Source organism: Podarcis melisellensis (assembly GCF_964234715.1).
Source record: "Podarcis melisellensis genome assembly, chromosome: 12".
Classification (NCBI taxonomy): domain Eukaryota; kingdom Metazoa; phylum Chordata; class Lepidosauria; order Squamata; family Lacertidae; genus Podarcis; species Podarcis melisellensis.
The window spans coordinates 14,198,310-14,220,870 of record NC_138544.1 but is presented as its reverse complement, the minus strand read 5'-3'; the positions used below and the strand labels follow the sequence as shown (position 1 = coordinate 14,220,870).

General features: G+C 45.7%; 1 long non-coding RNA gene across 1 annotated transcript; it reads left to right on the top strand.

The window, feature by feature from the left end:
- The first annotated feature begins 2,888 nt into the window (after nucleotides 1–2,888).
- On the top strand, nucleotides 2,889–11,347 carry LOC309353661. Its single transcript, XR_014161985.1, has 3 exons — nucleotides 2,889–3,699; nucleotides 3,875–3,927; nucleotides 11,239–11,347. It is a non-coding gene; the product is annotated as an uncharacterized lncRNA (long non-coding RNA).
- Nucleotides 11,348–22,561: the final 11,214 nt, after the last annotated feature.

The following is a 22,561-nucleotide window of genomic DNA, read 5'->3' as shown; positions in this document are numbered from 1 at the left end:
GTAAATGGAGGCTGTGCTTTTTCTTCTGCTATGCAGGCTTACCTCTGGCAAATTTTCCATTTTACAGTATCTTTCTAAAAAAGAAAGAAAAAATTATTTTTAGTTGAGTTACTGAAATATTTGTATCCCATGTTCTGTTCCCCCCAAGGTGACTTACAAACCATCAGCTGAAAGGAACACAGAATCGATAAAATATCCAAGCGAAGCAGCATAAAAGAAGAACCGGCAGCCAAACAGAGCAAACCTAAATGGGGCTGGGGAACCAGGGAGTAAAATACATACAAGGCTTTATCAGGGCAAAGGCTTGAGCTGCATTTCTTCTTTTATTTTGCTGCCCCAATCCAGAGCTGGTGCAGCTGAGATACCTAAGAAGCAGGCCTTGAGATACATGGGTTTTGCAGGGTTTCTAATGTTCCTCCTCGACCCTCAAATACCCTATTTAATGTCTTTGTGCCGCCCCAAAACTAGGATAGCCTTAAAACATTTGACATACTCATGGAAGATAAGGCTATCAGTTGCTACTATGCTCTAAGGGTCATTCCACACCAAATTACCTGATTTTAATACTTGACCGTGCTCTCACATCTCAGATTTTGTTTAATATTTTGTGTGTGTGTGGTGCTGGTCTAAACCATTGAGTCTCTTGGGCTTGCCAATCAGAAGGTCGGCAGTTCCAATCCCCGCGACGGGGTGAGCTCCTGTTGCTTGGTCCCGGCTCCTGCCAACCTAGCAGTTCAAAAGCATGTCAAAGTGCAAGTAGTAAAATAGGTACTGCTCCGGTGGGAAGGTAAATGGCATTTCCGTGCGGTGCTCTGGTTCGCTAGAAGCAGCTTAGTCATGCTGGCCACATGATTCTGAAGCTGTCTGCAGACAAACGTTGGCTTCCTCAGCCTGAAAGCGAGATGAGCGCCACAACCCCATACTTGCCTTTGACTGGACTTACTGGTAACCATCTGTGGGTCCTTTACCTTTACATACCTATGAGATAACCTCAAATTAATTTTTTAAGGTTTTTTGGTCTCTTTATTTTGATACCAAAATACAGTGGTGCCCCGCAAGACGAACGCCTCGCAAGACGAAAAACCCGCTAGACGAAAGGGTTTTTCCGTTTTGGAGGCGCTTCGCAAAACGAATTTCCCTATGGGCTTGCTTCACAAGAAGAAAGCCCATAGGGAAATCTCCGGGGACCTCTTTTAAATGCTGGCGGTGGGGAGCAAAGCCTTTCCCCCCCCTCCGGCCTTCAGAAGAGGTCCAGGAAGGCCGGCGGGGGCCGAAAGGCTTTGCTCCCCACCGCCAGCATTTTAAAAGCAGTCCGGGATAGCAGGGAAGCGCTTCCCGCTATCCCGGCCGGCTTTTGAAGGCAGGCGGGGGGGAGCAAAGACTTTTGCCCCCCGCCCGCCTTCAGAAGAGGTCCTGGACCTCTTCCGAAGGCGGGCGGGGGGCAAAAGTCTTTGTCCCCCCTGCCTGCCTTCCCGGGGGCTTTTAAATCGCCCCGGGACTGTCCCGGGGCGATTTAAAAGCCTCCGGATGGCTTTTGAAGGCAGGCGGGGGGGGAGCAAAGACTTTTGCCCCCCGCCCGCCTTCAGAAGAGGTCCAGGACCTCTTCCGAAGGCGGGCGGGGGGCAAAAGTCTTTGTCCCCCCTGCCTGCCTTCCCGGGGGCTTTTAAATCGCCCCGGGACAGCGGAGAATGTCCTGGGGTTTTTTAGAATGCTGGCGGGCGGCAGCGAAGGCTTCGCTGCCACCCGCCAGCATTTTAAGATCCCCCCGGACAGCCTCCGCTGTCCTGGGGTTTTTTAGAATGCTGCCGCCCGCCAGCATTTTAAAAAACCTCGGGACAGCGGAGAAGTCCTCTGCTGTCCCGGGGTTTTTTTAAAATGCTGGGGGTGGGAAGAAAAGCCCTTGTCCGCCCCCCCCCAGCCTTCAGAAGAGGTCGGGGGACCGACTGTCCCCGGACCTGGTCTGAAGGCGGTTTCGATAGGAACGCATTGATTGATTTTCAATGCATTCCTATGGGAAACCGTGCTTCGCAAGACAAAAAACTCGCAAGACGAAAAAACTTGCGGAACGAATTAATTTTGTCTTGCGAGGCACCACTGTAAGCCCAATTGGTTGAAAAATAAGTGAATCAGGAGGTGTGTTTTTCCCCTAAACTGGTGCAAAAATTGTATTAGCCTAAATGGTGTGAAAATTGAAATTCAAAAAAAATTCTCCTGCGCCCAATTTCGGACCCAAAAATCTAAAAAAAAATCTCATAGTATCTACACATAATTATTATTATTTTGAAGAAAATCTGAGTTGTGAGAGCACATGGCACCAGGTGATTTGGCGTGGAATGACCCCTACTTACAACTTTGGAGAAAGCATGTCTCTGAAAACCTGTTCCTGGGATCACAGGTGGGGAGAGTGCTGTTGGGCTCCAGATCTTATTGTAAGATTCCCATGGGCATCTGACAGGCCACAGAGGACAGTGTTGTGGACTAGCCATGTTACCCTTAGCCATGTGTCTATCCCTCTTATGTATCTGTTCCACCTTGTAACCTGCGTATTGCCTTTGTATCCCTTTGAATTATGCATTAAAGACTTTGGCAGAAACCAGCCTGGGAGTTAGAGCCCTTTATCTAGGGCCAAGACACTGGCACAGTAAAAAAAAAAAGTGCTCTTAGTGCTATTATACTAGGAAAAGTGGTGCAGGGATTCACCATGAACACTTCTTGGAATGGCAATGGCACACCACTGAGAGGTGCCAGAATTGAGTTCCGGAGAGTTCCAGCTGAAAACAAGCCCTGGGTGTTCTTGTTATTAGATTAAAAAAATGTTATGGCTCCGCACAGCCACAAAGAGAGCTTAGTGTTGATGCTAGCTGCATGGCCTATGGTCCTTTCATCATTTCACAGATTTTGTTTCCCCCCACTTGCTCTCTTGGTGGGAGGATTGGCAAATACAAAATCTTATTACTTAAGTGCTTCCATTTATTCATTTCTTCAGAAAACAATTTCCCTCAGCATCACAGCTGACAGTTCAGCAGCCCCACGCTTCCTCGGGGCCCAGCAATGGCAATATATTTTAATTATTTTAAAATATTTATAGCTTCGCTCCTATCTCCGAGCTCTCATTAACAGCGCTGGGAACCTCTTCCATTAGACGCTGTCATTATGCAGAGATTTATTTTTGTGTCATAGCCTGAGCTTGTGTTTGAAAGCTAAGCTCTCTCCCTTCCACCTTGGCTCAGGCTTCAGAACGAATGGTTTTGTGGAAACTGCTCCTTCCGCCATTTCAGACCCTCCAAGTGTCCCTATTTTCCAGGGACGGTCCCAGATTTACAGAAGCAGCCCCAAATTTGATCCCAAAATGTCCCCATCAGAGAAATGTTGGAGGATAGGGCATTCACAGTAAAGACCTGAGATCTGATCCTCCAAATGGCCTCACAGTAACAAACATAATTTAAATTTACCTGTCCATTAAAGCATATGTGTATATTCCATCCTGCTTCTGTGAGGCACGTTCTTCACACAAGCTAGTCTTCTACAATTCTCTGGCAGGCCTGGTCAGATACATTTGCTGCTTTTCAGAGAAACATCTGTCAGCTTTCATCTCGTTTCCCTCAAGCTTGCTACTGTTAATAATTTATCGCCTATTTATTATCAGCATTTGAATGTGCGGGTCTCCCGCTTGATTACGAATAAGGAAACAACGAAAAGGTGGGGGACATGACACCTTTGATCCTGAGGGGAAATTAATGTTAAGGGCAGACTTGTGACAGAAAGAAAAATTAAGAGGGGGGGAGATCAGAATTGTCTGTTGGGGTAAAATAATGCGGTAAAACAATCAAGCAGTATATAGATTTTAGGAAATAAATAAATCTTCTCTCTGCAGACTCAAATTCTCTGGTGAGCATAGCTGAAACCTTCTTTCTGCTTTAGCCATTGGTAAGTGTCAAGGCTGTGTCACCTTCTTATAACAGACATACATTACAACTGGTTTTTTGATGTTAAAGTTGGGCCACTGGTTTAGACACAGTTTTCAGTACAGTATTACCTCGGGTTAAGAACTTAATTCATTTTGGAGGTCCGTTCTTAACCTGAAACTGTTCTTAACCTGAGGTACCACTTTAGCTGCCGCCGCGCCGCAATTTCTGTTCTTATCCTGAAGTAAAGTTCTTAACCCAAGGTACTATTTCTGGGTTAGCAGAGTCTGTAACCTGAAGCGTCTGTAACCTGAAGCATCTGTAACCCAAGGTACCACTGTCATTTAAAAGGAAAAAAATTAAATATATTTTTAAATGCCTATTGAAATTTGTACTGTGAGAGGAATGCTTGTTTAAAAAAATTGCAGAGTGACATAGAAAAAGGACGGGACTGGAGGTAAATTATATTTATTTATTGAATTTATATACTGCCCTACACCCGGAGGTCTCAGGCCGGTTCACAGAACAAAATCAAAATATAAAACCACAATATATACATGCAATAAAAATACAAAAGTGACACAGGTTGGAAATACTTACTTCACCAAACCTTTTTTAGGCATTACAACTACAGGCCATCATAAAACATCATAAAACATCCATATATAACATTGTAAAATATATACAAATAAAGAGCCATGTAAAATATATAATGACGAGGATTTTCATTGGAATTTCTTCCCGCTAAATAGTGCCATTCGCACTCTAAGGGATACTATTGACAAAAACCCAGTCACCCAGTTACATCAGATAGAATCTGATTACCATATTTTTCGCCCTATAGGACACACTTTTTCCCCTCCAAAAATGAAGGGGAAATGTTTGTGCGTTCTATGGGGCAAATGCAGGGTTTCGTTGAAGCCTGGACAGCGAGAGGGGTGGGTGCGCACTGACCCCTCTCGCTCTCCAGGCTTCAGGAGAGCCCCAGCGCCAGCCCAAGGTCGGGGGACAGCGGGGAGGCGGAACGCCACCATCCCGCTGTCTCCCGATGTGGTTTGGAGGCTGATGGTGGGGAGACACATGCTTCTCCCCCCCCCCCCCCGCCAGCCCCGCAAGCTCCGGGGACAGCGGGGAGGCGCTTCTCCCCGCTGCCGGCCCCACAAGCGCCTGGGGGGGGTTTTCTTTATTCCCCCCCAATAAACTTGGTGCATCCTATGGGCCGGTGCATCCTATGGGGTGAAAAATACGGTATTTTCATTTTGCCATGGTGTTAGACTACTCAAAAAAGGGGATAGTATGCGTTTGCGTAGCTGGTTGTACAATGGACAGTAGAAAAGAATATGTTCTACAGTGTCCCGCACATTCAAAGAACATCCGCAATGTCCATCTTTCCGGGGATGTTAAAATATCTGCCCTTGACAAAAGCTATTTAAATTAGAGAAATGCTTTTCAAAAATTTGCAGGGTGACATAGAAAAGGGATGGAATTGTGGGTAAAAACATGCAAAAGTAACACAGGCAGGAAATACATTTGCCGGTGTCACAGATATCACTGCTATAAGTAAATTCTCCATACTGCCTACTTGATATAAGCCTTTCCCCAAACATGCACCCTCCGTTTGCTTTGGAGTCTAACTCCCAGCATCCCTGAACATTGGCCATGTTGCCTGGGGATAATATTTATAATAATTTATACCTTGCTCATCTGACTGGGTTGCCCCAGCCACTCTGGGCAGCTTCCAACATACATAAAAACATAATAAAACATTAAGCATTTTAAAAAATCTTTTCTATACAGAGCTGCCTTCAGATGTCTTCTAAAGATTGTATAGTTACTTATCTCTTTGGCTTGGGGGTTGAATAACTCCATACCCTCTATATAAGGGTCTGGTGACTTCTGTTTCAGTGTATCTGAAGAAGTGTGCATGCACATGAAAGATCATACCAATAACAAACATAGTTGGTCTCTAAGGTGCTACTGGAAGGAATTTTTTTATTTTGTTTTGACTACAGCAGACCAACACGGCTACCTACTTGTATCCATACCCTCTGACGTTTATCCAATGAAAATAGGGACGTCCTAGTGGAAAGCGGGACATCCTGGGATCAAATCAGAAACTGGACAGTTTCTGTAAATCCGGGACTGTCCCTGTAAAATGGGGAAACTTGGGAGGGTCAGGGACTACACCAGAGGTCAGCAACGTGTGGCCCATGGGCCGGATACGGCCCACGAAGATCGTTTTGCTGGCCCATGAGCCACCCGCAAACCGAGCCGTCCGCTCAGCGAGTCCCCCGTGCGCTGTGCTAAACAGGCGCAACATGCCATGGGGACTCACCGAGCTGCGCCAGAAATTGCGTCTGCTCATGCGCAGATACTGGAAATCGCTTCTGTGCATGTCCAGATGCTGAAAATCACTTCTGCGTTGGTGCGGTTTTCGGCGTCAGGGCATGCGCAGAAGCAATTTCCGGCACTGCGGACATGCGCAGACGTTATATCCAGCGTCGCTCTGAGTCGGTTCGCCCCATGGACGATCTCTGTGGGAGGGATCCAGCCCATGGCCGGTAAGACTTGCTGACCCCTGGACTACACACTGCTCTCAACACCCCTTGAGAGTCATCTGCTGGAATAGTAGAGTTAAGATCTTGGTGGATGCCAGTGATTTTGTCCTCAAAGTGCTTTGCAAACAAGTCACAGCCAGCTATTGCATGGACAGGCGGAGTCCCCCAACCCCTGGGCAGCCCTGTGTGGAATAACGACTCAAGACAAGGTACTATGGGATTAAAATTGGCCACAACTTTATTATGTTTCAGATGTGGGCAGACCTTGGCTCAGGCATTGGGCGCTTATCTTTCCCAGTCCCCCGCTGCGGATCTGGGTAACATCAGGGTTATCCAGAGTGTGTGTGGGGATGGGCTGGCTCTGGAGAACATATGTTCAAGCAGAGAGAGCCTGCCCCCGTTACACCGCCGTCGCAGGGCAATGACAACCTCTAGGCGTACGGCCAATGTGGGTCACTGTTACCCACCCACCCCCATTTAGGGAAGATAGACTAAAGGGTTCCGCCCAAGGCCTGATACCGCCAAAGTTGTGACGTTTTGCTACGGGAAAGGCAAACCTGCCAATGCAGGGGAATTCCTTTCCAGCCCTTCAACAGTGACCCTGACATAGCAGCGTCCGTGTACCTGTGGAGAAAAGGTTAACCTGCAAAAGAAATCTTAACTGAGGGTGGGTAGGGTGGGAGAAGCTCTGGAGCCAACTGACGATTCCCAGGTAAGATCCTCCCCCTATTCTGTGGGCAGGGTGGTCCCTCCCCCTACCTGGCCTGATTACCTTGGCAACACCTCCCCAGGCGGGATTGGGCAACTGGCTGAGGTAGGCAGAGACCTCCAGGTATCCCACCTGGGGAAAGGTGAAGCCAAGCCTGTGCTAATGGTGCCACATAGGGTCCCAGGGGCTGTGCTCGACCACGCAAAGGGCGCCCCCCCGTTTGATGTGGGGAGCGGTCATTGTCAGTTCTACCACCTCCTTTGGGCCAGACTGTAAGAGGCCCCGCACTACCCGGAAAAGCTCTTCTGGATGGCACAACAAGGATGCAACAGAGGCAGCGAAGTATGCTTTCTTTGCTGCCTTCACCTCCACTAGGTAGGCTTGATGATGCGTTCAATTGCATTCGACTGAAGCTTCCCTTTCATATTTTAAAAAACCCTGGAATAATTGTTCAGTCCTAAGGGAGAAGAACGTAATAAGCCTTGCTGCCTGTCCCCGCTCACTTTTTAAACTAGATAATTGCTTTCTTATGCTACTGTCGGGGCTGGTATGACTTAACTATTTAGATAAGGAGCTCGCGGACTGAAAAGGAAAAAAAAGAGAAGCCGTCATTTGGCTCTACAAGTTATTGCCTCTGCTGATTAGTTGTAATGACGGAAACCTCCGACATTTGCATAACAAGAGGAAGCTGGCAGTGTAGGGAAGCAGGAGAGAGACTACCTGAACAAATGCTTTGGGGCCAGGCCTGCCACAAAAAAGCAACATGGTTTGTTTTTTTAATTATAATTTTCCTGTAGTTATTTTCACAGAGTTCTGGTACATTTCAGATCAGGGGGTGCGTATGTATGTATGTATGTATGTATGTATGTCACAGAGTACTTCCTTCTTGTGACCTTGAGAAATGGTGCAGTTAGAAGCTGCCTAATTCTGAGCCAAATCACAGGTCCATCTTAGTACTTAGTACTTGGATTAGTACTGCTTACACGGACTGGCAGCTCTTCTCCAGGGTTTCAGGAAAGCGTCTCCCCTCCCAGCCCTGCATGGAGAAGCTGGGGGTTGGAACAGGGACATTTTACATGCAGAGCATGCTCTACCAACTGAGCTAGCCTACAGCCCTTCAAAAATAAATCTGACACATGATTTGGGGAAAATATAAAGTCCTTAACTGCATGATCTACACTGTCTGAATCATGACCATAGTCATGAATAAACCTCCATCAAATGAAAGGTTAACTATGGTTATATTCTTGAGACTTAAATTAGCTTTGTTTTTAGATTTGGCCCTAAAAGGGATGCAAAACCCAGATAAGCTGCAATGTACATCCAGTGTTATCTTTCCAGATTCTTACCTGTGCTTACAGCAGAGGTAGAGAACTTGCTGTTGGACTCCAATGTCCATCAACCCCTGTCTGCATGGTCAATGGTCAGGGATGATGGGAATATTGGTTGAGCAAGATCTAGTGGGCCACAGGTTCTCCATCTCGGATTTATTGCATTTATAAGCAATTCAACAAAAACATGAATTAAGTGTTGAAATTCATCTTTTAGCATCATGTATGAAAAGGGACGCGGGTGGCGCTGTGGGTTAAACCACAGAGCCTAGGACTTTCCGATCAGAAGGTCGGCGGTTCGAATCCTCGCGACGGGGTGAGCTCCCATTGCTTGGGCTCTTCTCCTGCCAACCTAGCAGTTCGAAAGCACGTCAAAGTGCAAGTAGATAAATAGGTACCACTCCAGTGGGAAGATAAACGGCGTTTCCATGCGCTGCTCTGGTTCGCCAGAAGCGGCTCTAGTCATGTTGGCCACATGACCCGGAAGCTGTACGCCGGCTCCCTCGGCCAGTAAAGCGAGATGAGCGCCGCAACCCCAGAGTCGGTCATGACCGGACCCAATGGTCAGGGGTCCCTTTACCTTTACCTTTATGAAAATGCCCACATAGTCACTGGAATGCTTCTTGCTGAGATAACTGCCCTTCCAAACAAAGATCTGCTTCTCAAGTTACCAGTGGTGGTGGTGGGATGATTAGCAATTGAGATTGGGGAGGGGGTTGCTATAAATGAAATGGCAAAAGCCAGCCTCAGGTGTTAGAGGTGGAAGAGGGGCAGAGCAAGAATGAAAGCTGAGGCTGTGATATTGCTCTTTCCTCGTTGTAGTTCCACCCCCCAATGTGGCAGGATGCAATCACATCATGCAGTGTGAGCAGGATTCCTGCCAATGCACACCTTCATACTGTGAGTGGAGCTATAGCTATGGCCTTCCTGACTTGGCATCATCTGTTATGTTGTAAAATCTTGCTCATCGTTTTGTGGGTGGAATGTGGGTGGCTGAGGAACAATGGAAAGGACTGCTAATGCTTACAGCTTGCTCAGTTATTTGTACCGCATGAGTGAACCAAACACCAGCACAGCGAGTTCAAGGTCTTACTGCAATGCCATATCCCATTTCATAACTGATACAAGATGGTTTGAATTACTGTCTAAACGCTAGCATTTCCACAAGGTATGTATTTCAGCAAGTTTCCATTTCATCTGGATTTGTAAGAGTTGGCTTAGTGTCCCATCAATTAAGAATGTCCTTCCTATATTAATACGTCTACCACAAGCTCCTTGACATGGTGCTCAAGAAAATTTATTAGGCCTTTCTGTTTTAGCAAGTACTTCTTTAAGTTAATTGTGCTGCCATAAGAGTTGCTACATAGCTCCGAGTTTAAGGGAGATAATATATTTTAAACCAGAGATAAGAACCTGTTTCTCTCCAGATGTTGTTAGACTCTAATTCCCATCAGCTGTAGCTCATTGACATGTCCAGTGGTCAAGGATTATGGGCACTGTAGTCCAACAAAATCTGGCAGCCAAGGGCTCCCATCCCTGTTTTAAAAAATATTGCCTCCTATTCTAGAATATTGCAGAATACCACAGTTCCACTGACTGTCCTTGTGGCTTCACATTTTAGAGTCCCATGGCTCCATACAAGACACAGTGAATTCATCCTTTTGGTGTACTGATGCTTATGAAAGCTGTTCACCTGTCTAGATAAAGTAGTAGGGGGAAAGAGCAGAGTGGGCTGGGAAGGGGACAAGATGGATCCATTTTGGTTTGGCCCAAACTCTGGAGGGATCTTTCCTTAATGGATCTAGGTAAAGGGAAAGGGACCCCTGACCATTAGGTCCAGTCGTGACCGACTCAGGGGTTGCGGCGCTCATCTTGCTTTATTGGCCAAGGGAGCCTGCGTTTGTCCACAGGCAGCTTCCGGGTCATGTGGCCAGCATCATTAAGCCACTTCTGGTGAACCAGAGCAGTGCACGGAAACGGCGTATACCTTCCCGCCAGAGCGGTACCTATTTATCTACTTGCACTTTGACGTGCTTTCGAACTGCTAGGTTGGCAGGAGCAGGGACCGAGCAACGGGAGCTCACCCCGTCACGGGGATTCGAACTGCCAACCTTCTGATTGGCAAGTCCTAGGCTCTGTGGTTTAACCCACAGCGCCACGCAAATTCAGTGTCTGAACTCCACCATTTTTGGGTCTCACACCCTTCGACTGGTGGATGCTGACAGAGATTGTGAGAAAGGTGTCAGGTTGACATTGCTGATTTGGCTTCCTCTTCCAAGTGATGTTAATCTTGTGGAGCAAGAAACACATAGAGAAAGGCTCAAGTGTGTTCAAAAACTCCTTTGTATATTGTATCAGAAACTGCTCATGGATATTCGTTCAGAAGGCCTACAAAAAGAAAACAGCCTTTCCAATCAATTGCCCTGTTCCATCACTTCAAACCTTAGGAATGTTGGAGGAATTCATGTGATATGTTTTGTGTTTGTTTGTTTTTTAAGCGAATGAATCTGATTTGCACTCCCCAGACTAATAACACATATCAGAACACAGTTATCCTTCAGGTTTCTTTGCACTTATCCAGATTTTGAGCTTCAGGTATTGGCTCAAAGAAAATCCATGTTTTTGGTTCATACGCATGCACGAATGCATAATTTGGGAAAAAATGATTTTTTAAAGGTGTATTCCATGGGGGGAAATGTTAAAAATAAAGCAAATTCCTGTTCATATTTTAAAAGAAAAATTACAAATTGATGCAGAATTGGATGGGATTGACTTGTGACTGAAGACCTGTGAAAGTGGTATGGACCACAAATAGACTGGTCTGTCCATCTCTAGACCCAACCTAATATGCCAAATACTGTATCAAAGTTATATTATTAAGTGAGTACAGGGGTACCTCTGGTTACGTACTTAATTCATTCCGGGAGTCCGTTCTTAACCTGAAACTGTTCTTAACCTGAAGCACCACTTTAGCTAATGGGGCCTCCTGCTGCCGCCGCACCGCTGGGGCACAATTTCTGTTCTCATCCTGAAGCAGAGTTCTTAACCCGAGGTATTATTTCTGGGTTAGCGGAGTCTGTAACCTGAAGCGTATGTAACCTGAAGCGTATGTAACCCGAGGTACAACTATATATATGATCTATTATGATAAAGATTAGGCTGTGCACTGGATTTGACTGAAGCAAGCTGATTCAAGAGGGTTTGAGCTTCAGTGGAGTTGGGTACAGGCTGTACTGAATTGTCTGGGTCAAGTTAGGAGTTCTGGTGTGAACTGGGGCTTTCAGTGGGTGTGGGATCAGGTGGGGAGGCTACAGTCCCCAGCAAGATGCTCCTTTGTAAGTACTCGCCCCACAGGGAAGGCGCTTGCAAAGCAGCACCCTGCAGGATTGAACCCCCCTGCTCTCTGTGGTCAGGAAAGGAGATGAAGCATTTCCTTCTCCTGTCACCCACACAACTTTGCATTTAATTAGACCCGTCCTATAGTCCTATTATTAATTTAGTGATTAAATTTATGTGGCACCCTTCATCTGACGATCACAGGGAGGTTCACAACAGAAAAATGCAAAATGAGAATACAAAACACGCAATAAAATGAAAAAACAAATTACCAGTAATAACCCCGTCCCCACAAGCACATTTAAAAAGCCATAGAATGTTAATCAGACAAACACTGGTTAAAGAGAAACATTTTCGCTTTGCATCTAAAGGTATGTAATGAAGGTGCCAGGCGAGTCTCCATGAGGAGATCATCCCACAGACAGGGAGCCACTGCAGAGAAGGCCCATTCTCGTGTTGCCACCTTCTGGACCTCTTGTGGTGGAGGCTTCAGATGATGATTGCAAGGTCTGGGTTGGTTCATATGGTGAGAGAGGCATTGCAGTCCTGAGCCGTTTAGGGCTCTATAGGTCAGAACCAGAACTCTGAATTGGGCCTGGAAACGAATTGGTAGCAAGTGCAGTCGGGCCAAGACAAACGAAGAAGAATAAAGTTAGCAGAAGGGGATTGCACCCAGGACATTACAAATCCATAGAAAATAAAAATAACGTAACGAGAGTCTGGCTCCTGGATCAAGTCAATAGCCAATCTAGTCCCAACACCCTGTTCCCAGTGGTCAACCAGATGTCAATGGGAAGCCTACATGGACATCTGAGAGCAACAGACCCTCTCCCCACTCCATGTGTTGCTGTGACAAATGATGGGGAATCCTGGGTAATCTGTTAGTCCTTGTAAGCAGAATCAATTAAGCTTGCAAAAGCTATTTATAATTAGCAATTATAAAGAAATCTGCAGGGTCCTAATTATAATGACACAACAATGAAAACAAGCGGCAGTCTGGGTGCGGGGAAGGAAAAGTTCCAAAACAAGAAGCAAAGCAGAGAGGGCACATCACCATTCTTATAATGTTTATCATGATGATATCACAAATTGCCATCTTCCTGTTGTCAGGGTGATGATCTCTGGAGAGTTTCTCCAGATTTATATTACAATGCCGCCACACGACTAGTGGCATTATTTATTGAAACCTAGTGGCAGCAATAAATGCTTTCTTTGGACTATTTAGCAAAAGAAATGAAAATAGTTAAGCTGCCTCTGTCTTTGTATCTGCCACACATCTATCATTAATTCATCCTGTCTTTGGGAGCCCATACTTTTAATAAAGCAATTCTGCTAGGGAATTATCAAAACTGGGAGAGAGCGGGGAGATGGATTGACACCCACTCACCCCTAAAAATATGAACATATTGGTTTTCTAGTCACCCCAGGCACAAATACAACAGAATTGGTGCAATTACCCCAGCCATCCATTTGTTTTGCTTCATTCAGCTGAAAGTGAGGGCTGATCCTTAGCTAGAGGACAGGACAGGGCCATGTGGCCAGCATGACTAAGCCGCTTCTGGAGAACCAGAGCAGCGCACGGAAACGCCGTTTACCTTCCCGCCGGAGCGGTACCTATTTATCTACTTAGACTTTGATGTGCTTTCGAACTGCTAGATTGGCAGGAGCAGGGACCGAGCAATGGGAGCTCACCCCGTTGCGGGGATTCGAACCACCAACCTTCTGATCGGCAAGTCCTAGGCTCTGTGGTTTAACCCACAGCGCCACCCACGTCCCAGAACATAAACACAGTCTTGCAGTATTCTGTCCCCACCCAAATACCAGCCACACGTTTGGGAAAACTCGCAAGCAAGACATGACACAGTCATATGATTGCAAAGCTTGTTCTCCGTATTTTCGGGACCCTATTCTTATTGCTTTAGGACAGTGATGGCCAAACTCAGCCCTCCAGCTGTTTTGGGACTACAATTCCCATCATCCCTGACCACTGGTCCTGTTAGCTTGGGATGATGGGAGTTATAGTCGCAAAACAGCTGGAGGCCAAGTTTGGCCATCACTGCTTTAGGATCATGTTTTGCCACACTTTCCAATCAACCCACTTTGATAATCTTGAAGTTAAGTCACCTGGCTACAGTAACGAACACCTAGGATAAGACTAATGTAGCATGTTGTACATGGAGCCTCGCTTGAAAAGCATCAAGATACTGCAACTGTACGAAATGAGGTAGTCTGATTGTTAACTGGGACTGACAGCTGTGAATAAATAAAAAATCTTCACATACTACTGGTTTGTTTTCAGGCTTAATTAAAGGAACTGTCTTTGGCCTTTTAAGCTGTACATGGTCTGGGACTAGGGGATCTTAACTGATGGGCAGGTTCAAGGAGAAGATGGTGGTTCAAAATGACAAGAGGCTGGGCTGTCTGTAGGACTGTCTTTTCTCACGTGAACCTGCCCCATAGGCGCCGACTCCATGGGGCTTGAGGGGGCCCGAGCCCCCTCAAAAATTCGTTTGGGGGGGCTCCGCCCCCCCAATAATCTCCGGCGCCCCTCCAGCAGTGCGCCATCGCCGCCCCTCCCCCAGCCCAAAATGCACAGGGAGGGGCGGGCTGCATGCCTCCTGCCCTCCCTCCCGAGCAAAAGCTCCACCCAATTTCCTTTGGAGCTGATTAATAGGCGCAGCACGCTCTCCCCTATTCGCTCACGAGGAGGCGGCGCCACTTTATTTGCATATTCATGAGCTTATTTATTATTCATGAGCTTTCCCGGGCCCCCCCAATATTTTTTATAAGTCCGCGTCCCTGACCTGCCCACTTATTTGTTTGGCAGTAGGGTGGCCATATCTACACGGATAGTCCTCTTATTTGAATGACAATCAGAGGAGAGGCCTCTATTTGAAGGGCTGTTGGGACTAAGTCTGGCTTAATATCTGAAAGACTACACAGATAACATTTGAGATGAAAAGAAAGGAAGTATTACAAATGTTATTTATTAATAAAGTGACCATATCAAGGATTGCAACACACACACACACACACACACACACACACACCACTTTTAGTGCCTCACAAATATTACAAGCCAAAGACCTTTAAAACGAAAGGAAAAATTGTTTATGCTTTGTGTAGATAAGACTGGCTTTTTTTGCATAGAGCTGCAGTCGTTTTAGTAATATTTCAGTATCATTTATTAGAGTGTTTAATAAGCTTGGGGGGTAGATATCAAGTGCGAGGGAGGATGAGAATTAACTACTATGCAAGCAGCAGAGGAGGAAATAATTACAGTCTTCGTAGGGGAAGAGGTCTGGAAAAATAAAGAGCTCTCTGGGAGGCTTTTACTTGTTACCTTCGCTGTTCATAAAAATGCAGACGTTGTTTCCAATGAGATGCTTTGGAACTGGAATGGAACAGAGAAATAATTCACAAGGGCTTTTAAGGCTTTTATCATGGTGGATAAAGCAAATTAAAGCAGCCACACTGGTGGGAAGTTTTCTTTCTCTTTAAGTTGTTACCTTGGCTGGAATTATGGGTGGTGTCCGAAATTAGTTGTGCTCATAAGAATCATTGCACTGCCCTGTTTTATTAATGCTTTATTGATGGATATTATTATTCTTGATGTACTCCTTTGTGTTCTTGATTGTAGTGCTGTTGCATAGATTTCTTATGATCTTATTGTGTCCTGAATAAGCATCTCCACCCCCATCATTCAGCCTGGACACTGAGGTCTAGCTCTGAGGGCCTTCTGGCAGTTCCCTCCCTGCGAGAAGTGAAGCTACAGGGAACCAGGCAGAGGGCCTTCTCGGTGGTGGCACCCGCCCTGTGGAACACCCTCCCATCAGATGTCAAGGAAATAAACAACTATCTGCATTTTAGAAGACATCTGAAGGCAGCCCTGTTTAGGGAAGTTTTTAATGTTTGATGTTTTAGAGTGTTTTAATATTCTCTTGGGAGCTGCCCAGAGTGGCTGGGGAAACGCAGCCAAAGGGGCGGGGTATAAATAAATAAATAAATAAATAAATAAATAAATAAATATGATTATTATTATTACAGTGGTACCTCAGGTTACATACACTTCAGGTTACACACGCTTCAGGTTACAGACTCCGCTAACCCAGAAATAGTGCTTCAGGTTAAGAACTTTGCTTCAGGATGAGAACAGAAATCGTGCTCTGGCGGAGCAGCAGCAGCGGGAGGCCCCATTAGCTAAAGTGGTGCTTCAGGTTAAGAACAGTTTCAGGTTAAGTACAGACCTCCGGAACGAATTAAGTACTTAATCCGAGGTACCACTGTATTATTATTATTATTATTATTATTATTATTATTATTATTTATTTGCAAACTGCTTTGGGGTCTCACACATTAAACGGCATAGAGGTGTTATTAGTGTGTTGTTGTTTTTAAAAAATGCTCAGTAGATCCATTGAAATTAATGACTAAATCAGGTCCATGAATTTAAGTGGCTCTGCTCCAAGTAAGTTGGATCCAACCCTATGGCTTTATTGGGGCGAGCACTATTGTCCCATAAAACCAATGTGAGTCACATTGGATATGAACCTCCTAGGCATGACTCACCCCAACTGGGTAGAGGAAGAAGCCTACATCCTGCTGTTTACTTGCACACACTGTTTGTTGATTCAGAGTTACAAGTGCACTGCCAAGCAGATGGGGACAATTGCCTGTTTGGATGTAGGTGGGACAACAGAAATTCTCTTGTCATATCTCCCGAATGGCAGGATTAGAGCAGCAAAAGGAAGAGAACTTCTTGTAGCCTGATGCTGTGTGCAATGATTTCTGGATCAGGCCTTTTATTATTAAAGATGTGTTTTAAAAAAAATGCAGGATGTGCAGATTTCAAAGGATAGCTTTGTTTTTGTCCGTGCATTGTTTTAGGAAGTGTGAACAGGGTAGGTTCACGTTAAAACGTGACTCAAAGAAGAATTCCACCCCCATCGCTAGATCCAAGCCATTTAAACCATATGAGCTACATTAGCTAACTTCCATGCCTCCTTTCTCAGCTAGGTCCCCGAGGAGTCTGGAAACCAGTTGTTAGATGCCTCAAAGGAAACACTAATAAACCATCATAAACGAGTTGCGAATTCTCTAAAAAGAATGTGGTGAAACATGGTTTTCATATATGGGCTATTGGGCTTGGAATAATGTGCTAAACTCGAAGAAAGATTTCCCGCTGGACAATAATGGCCAACAGCATCTGAAGCAGCCTATTCAAAGTCAAAAGATTTCACTCAAAGGATTTTCATGGTATGGTCATTCAAATGAAGCTATTCGCCCTTCATTGCGGACCATGATTGATATCCATAAACCGTAAAAAGCTGTCTAGAGTCAAAACCAGGAGCAGGCCTGTAATGTCTGTCTTTGTCCGGGCACACTTGCCTAAACAAAAATGTTTCAAGCAGGCACCAAAAAGGCGCTTGCCTGACATCAGTAGGCAGGCAGTTCCAAAGTTTAGGTGCCATCACACTAACAGATGGATTTCTCAGAACTGTGAAATCATTTGCATATAAAAAAAACAGAATAATTGCAGTCATAAAAAACAATTACCTACATAGAAACAATTAAAAAATCAAATTTATAAAAGCAGTTTCAAATCTAGTACAGATACCTACTGAAATAAAAATATCCATTTACAAGGAAAAGGTAAAGGTACCCCTGACCGTTAGGTCCAGTCACCAACAACTCTGGGGTTGTGTGCTCATCTGGCTCTATAGGCCAAGGGAGCCAGCGTTTGTCCGCAGACAGCTTCCGGGTCATGTGGCCAGCATGACTAAGCCGCTTCTGGCAGTGCACAGAAATGCCATTTACCTTCCCACCGGAGCAGTACCTATTTATCTACTTGCACTTTGACGTGCTTTCGAACTGCTAGGTGGGCAGGAGCTGGGACCGAACAACAGGAGCTCGCCCTGCCGTGGGGATTCGAATCGCCAATCTTCTGATTGGTGCTGATGTTATACTCACAAACTCTTTGAGGAAGACTAGGATGAGAGAGATGGATCCTGGCGAGCTTTATCACTGAATGTGGATTTGAACTCAGGTCTCCCGGGACAAGTGGTGCAACGTGATATAAAATAAGAACCAAATAGTTCTGTGTGCAGGGTGCTTTAGACTTTCTTTTCATCAAACACCAGCCCTTGGTGATGCAAAGCAAGTTGTATCTGGAGCCCAGGAGTAATCCAGTGTGGTGCTGACACAGCCAAACAATGGAGAGAACTTGAATTTATTAATTTGCAGTTTTCCCTGAACAATGGCTCATTGCGTTATATATAAAGACAAATTTAAAACAGTGTGTTGCCTTCCAAATGCAAATGTCTGTGTTTAACTTCAGATTGCTTTGTACTGCGTAATGGACAAGAAAGCAGCAGGTAATGAATGCAGCCAGAGCATTTGGGGAGTAGAAGGGAGGGTGTGCGTGAATTGAAATATAAAGACAAGCTGTGGATTCAGACGGAATTGTTAGGATCTAAGGATGTTCCTCTGGGGGGCACAACTTTTCCTTTCAACAAACTCCCAGACAATTGCAGAAGTCGGTAACGTGTTCACATGGTGTACATTACAGTAGACTGAAGCTGAATCTTGCTAAGACCCAGATGCTGGTGAACGGTTCCCAGGTCAAAAAATGGAGGGTCACTTGTTTTAGGTGGGGTTGCACTCCCTCTAGGGCAGGGTTTCCCAAACTTGGGTCTCCAGCTGATTTTAGACTACAACTCCCATCATTCATGGCTAGCAGGACCAGTGGCCAGGGATTATGGGAACTATAGTCCAAAAGCAGCTGGAGAGCCAAGTTTGGGAAACCCTGCTCTGGGGGAACAGGCAGTTTAGGGCAGTTCTTGGAACGATCTTTGTCCAAGGAAGAGTGCCTGCCACCAACTTCAGCTGGTGAACCAACTGTGCCCTTCCCTGGACAGGAAATACTTGGCTATTGTGACACATGTGATAGTTACCTCTCTTTTAGACTATTGTAATACTGTACACCCTGTGTTGGGCTTCCCTTGCAGCTAGTCCAGCTGGTACAGAATGGTGTGGGCAGGGTGGTAAGTGATGCTCCTTATGGGCTGTCATACTCTGGTCTCCGAGAAATTTTACACATCACTTGGGAAGACAGGTGAACTAATATCAGTGTACCGGAAGAAACAAAGATCACCAGTGTTGAAACAATGATTCTTCAACATCAACTTCGTTGGACTAGGTCATGTTGTGCGGATGCCTGATGAGTGTCTTCCAAAGCAACTACTCTATTCCGAACTTTAAAATGGAAAGCGTAATGCTGGTGGTCAACAAAAGAGGTTTAAAGACTGTCTCAAGGCAAATCTTTAAAAAATGTAGTATAAACACTGACAACCAGGAAACATTGGCCTGCGAGTGCTCCAATTGGAGAACAGCCTTTACCAAAGGTGTCATGGGCTTTGAAGACACTTGAACTCAGGACGCAAGGGAGGAACATGCTAAGATCCACACTGTGATCAACTCCCGCCCGGAAACCTATGTCCTCACTGTGGAAGGACGTGTGGATCCAGAATTGGCCTCCACAGTCACTTACGGACTCATTGTTAAAACCGTGTATATGGAAGACAATCTTACTCGGCTACGAGTGGTCGCCAAAGAAGATTCTGGTCTGATGCAGGATCCCACAGAGAACGAGGCCAGGCACACTATGGACATCTCCAAGTGACCAATTTGCTCCAACAAGGGTTGGAAGCAAACAGAGGCCTCTGTATGCTGACTACCTCCACCAGGCTCCACCCCTTGTAGAGAACTTTTGAGCTTTAAAGGGTGAACCCAATGGCCCAATGAACCCAATGAACCTCCTTCCTTAGATGAATTGAAGTGACAACTCTTTGTTATTCAAAGAACTAGCAGAAGTTGGTGTTATTTGGATACAGGTTGTGTGGCTTAGGAGAAGGTTGGGATGGGTATTAACTTTGGATCACTTCAGGCAAGCTCTCTTTGAAGGGCCCCAGCTTTGGTCCAAATATTCTCACCTAACTTGGGTATTCAGAATTCAGATGAAGAGGTTGCACAGCCCTACTGTTTGAATCAGAGGGTGGTGACCAGGAGACAGTATTTAAAGATTTGATTAGATCCATGTTAGTTGCTTCCAGATTTGTGATAACACAGCTGTGAAAGTGCACTAGGACTGCTCCTTTAGATCTCTGGTACGGGAAACCTTGGGAAATTGCCATTGCAGCGAAGCTTACACACCCAATCAATGTAATCAAGGGGCCAGTAAAACAGAATACCCCTTTTTTGCAGAACGGAGTAGTTTTATTGTTCACGCTAATAAAAGAAGCATTACAAGGACACTCCTAGCCCAGCATACAGCAATCTGCAGAAACAGTTAATGATTCAAGTATCTGTGGAATTGTCATCAGTTGATGTTGTTCATAATGCCCTTAAGTCCTCTGTTTGATTATTATGATAATCCTGATTGACTTCTATATTAGACTCATAATGAGAAATGCTATTATGGTAGCTTAGCTGTCTCACCACTGCAGCTCTTAGACCCTTCCTTTGAATTTTGTTTTGTTTGAGAAATGTTGCTCTTTGATACAATCACATACAGCCCCTATGGTCTGGAAACCATGTGGGTTAAACCACAGAGCCTAGGACTTGCCTAGGCGGTTCGAATCCCCATGACGGGGTGAGCTCCCGTTGCTCGGTCCCTGCTCCTGCCAACCTAGCAGTTTGAAAGCATGTCAAAGTGCAAGTAGATAAATAGGTACCACTCCGGTGGGAAGGTAAATGGCATTTCCGTGTGCTGCTCTGGCTCGCCAGAAGCGGCTTAGCCATGCTGGCCACATGACCCGGAAGCTGTACGCCGGCTCCCTCGACCAATAAAGCGAGATGTGCGCCGCAACCCCAGAGTCGGCCACGACTGGACCTAATGGTCAGGGGTCCCTTTTACCTTTACCCATGGTGCTGCAGTACTTTACTTTGGCGACCTCATGAGATGAGAAGACTCCCTGGAAAAGACCCTGATGTTAGGAAAGATTGAGGGCACAAGGAGAAGAGGACAACAGAGAACGAGATGGTTGGACAGTGTTCTTGAAGCTACCAACATGAGTTTGACCAAACTGTGGGAGGCAGTGCAAGACTGGAGTGCCTGGCATGCTCTGGTCCATGGGGTCATGAAGAGTCGGACACGACTAAACGACTAAACAACAACAACATGGTGCTGCAGTAACTGGCGTGTACAGTACTTCAAATGGTGTATTTAAGCGCCACAAGTGGATTCAAGAACTTGATCTAGATCAGAACCGAAGCCAAGACGGGAAGTTTTGACTGCAGTCCTCTAATGTACCTGGCTCCTTTCTTCACCCATTTCCCAAGCCAGCTGACAGGCTGTTTTACGAATCTTAGAATCTGTAGCGTTGGAAGGGACAGCCAGGGTCATCTAGTCTAATGCAGTTATATGGATCATTCCCAAAATGTAATTATAAACAAGCCTTACTATGTACTATAAGACGTATACAGTACAGTGGTACCTCGGGTTACATACACGTCAGGTTACATATGCTTCAGGTTACAGGCTCTGCTAACCCAGAAATAGTACCTTGGGTTAAGAACTTTGCTTCAGGATGAGAACAGAAATCGTCCTCCGGCGGCACAGCGGCAGCAGGAGGCCCCATTAGCTAAAGTGGTGCTTCAGGTTAAGAACAGCTTCAGGTTAAGAACGGACCTCTGGAACAAATTAAGTACTTAATCCAAGGTACTACTGTACTACACTGAAACGTTTAGATGTTTGATTGTCCTTGCAACTTCTCGCCACACTTGCCATTCTCTCCTGCTGGACCAGTGTGGTGCACCCTTTGAGAACCACTATTGTAAAGCATGAATAGAAAAGGGGATGTGAGATCTGGAGACAGCAGATCTCATTTTGTGTTTTTATGCGGTGAACTGCCCTGAGATCGTCAGATGAATGTGTGGCATGAAAATTTAATAAATAATAATAACCCCCTGCAATGCAGGAACCTTTTGCTCACCATGCAACCCTGAGATTAAGAGTCTCATGATCCATCAGCTGAGCTCTCCCAATATTGCCAAGGAAGTTGCTTCTCTTCCCAATTAGCACATATTCTTCCGAAGGGCCTCCTGCTTATTGACAGCACCTGTTTCACTCATCAACTTTTAAAATCTTTTAAAAACCACAACCAATGGCTAAATACGGGCCTTCCCATTTTGGCCCGATTATGGCTAATCCAATACAGCTCTGGCATAATCCTGCCTCTAATCTCCATAATAACTTGTCCCTGCTGTTGCAAAAAAACAAAAACACTTCATTTATATTCTGGGGACTAAATTCGATTTGAGCGCAAAAAATCCCCTCAGCCTATTCAGCTGGCCCAGATACCTGATTATTTGATGTAACATTGGACGCCAACTCAGCTATAGTAAAACAATTCAAAGAGGGCAAACGCCTTACGTGGCTGGGTAGAACCTGGTGCTGATAATGCCGAGGCTGCAGGTTCGATTCCCCGCTAGAGGCGGACAGCTGCATATCCCTCGGGGTTGGACTAGATGACCCTCAGAGTGCCCCTAGGATATCTAATTCTATTGAAATCTCCCGACTCCTAGGGTATCTTTCGTGCGTTCTCACAGCCGGGAATTCTAACCGGGATGCGGAGGGGGGGGGGAGCGGCTTGGGGGGGGGGGAATCGGCGAAGCGGGACCCGCCGAGGGATTGGCTAGCGCCTGCCACGTGACGGACGCGAG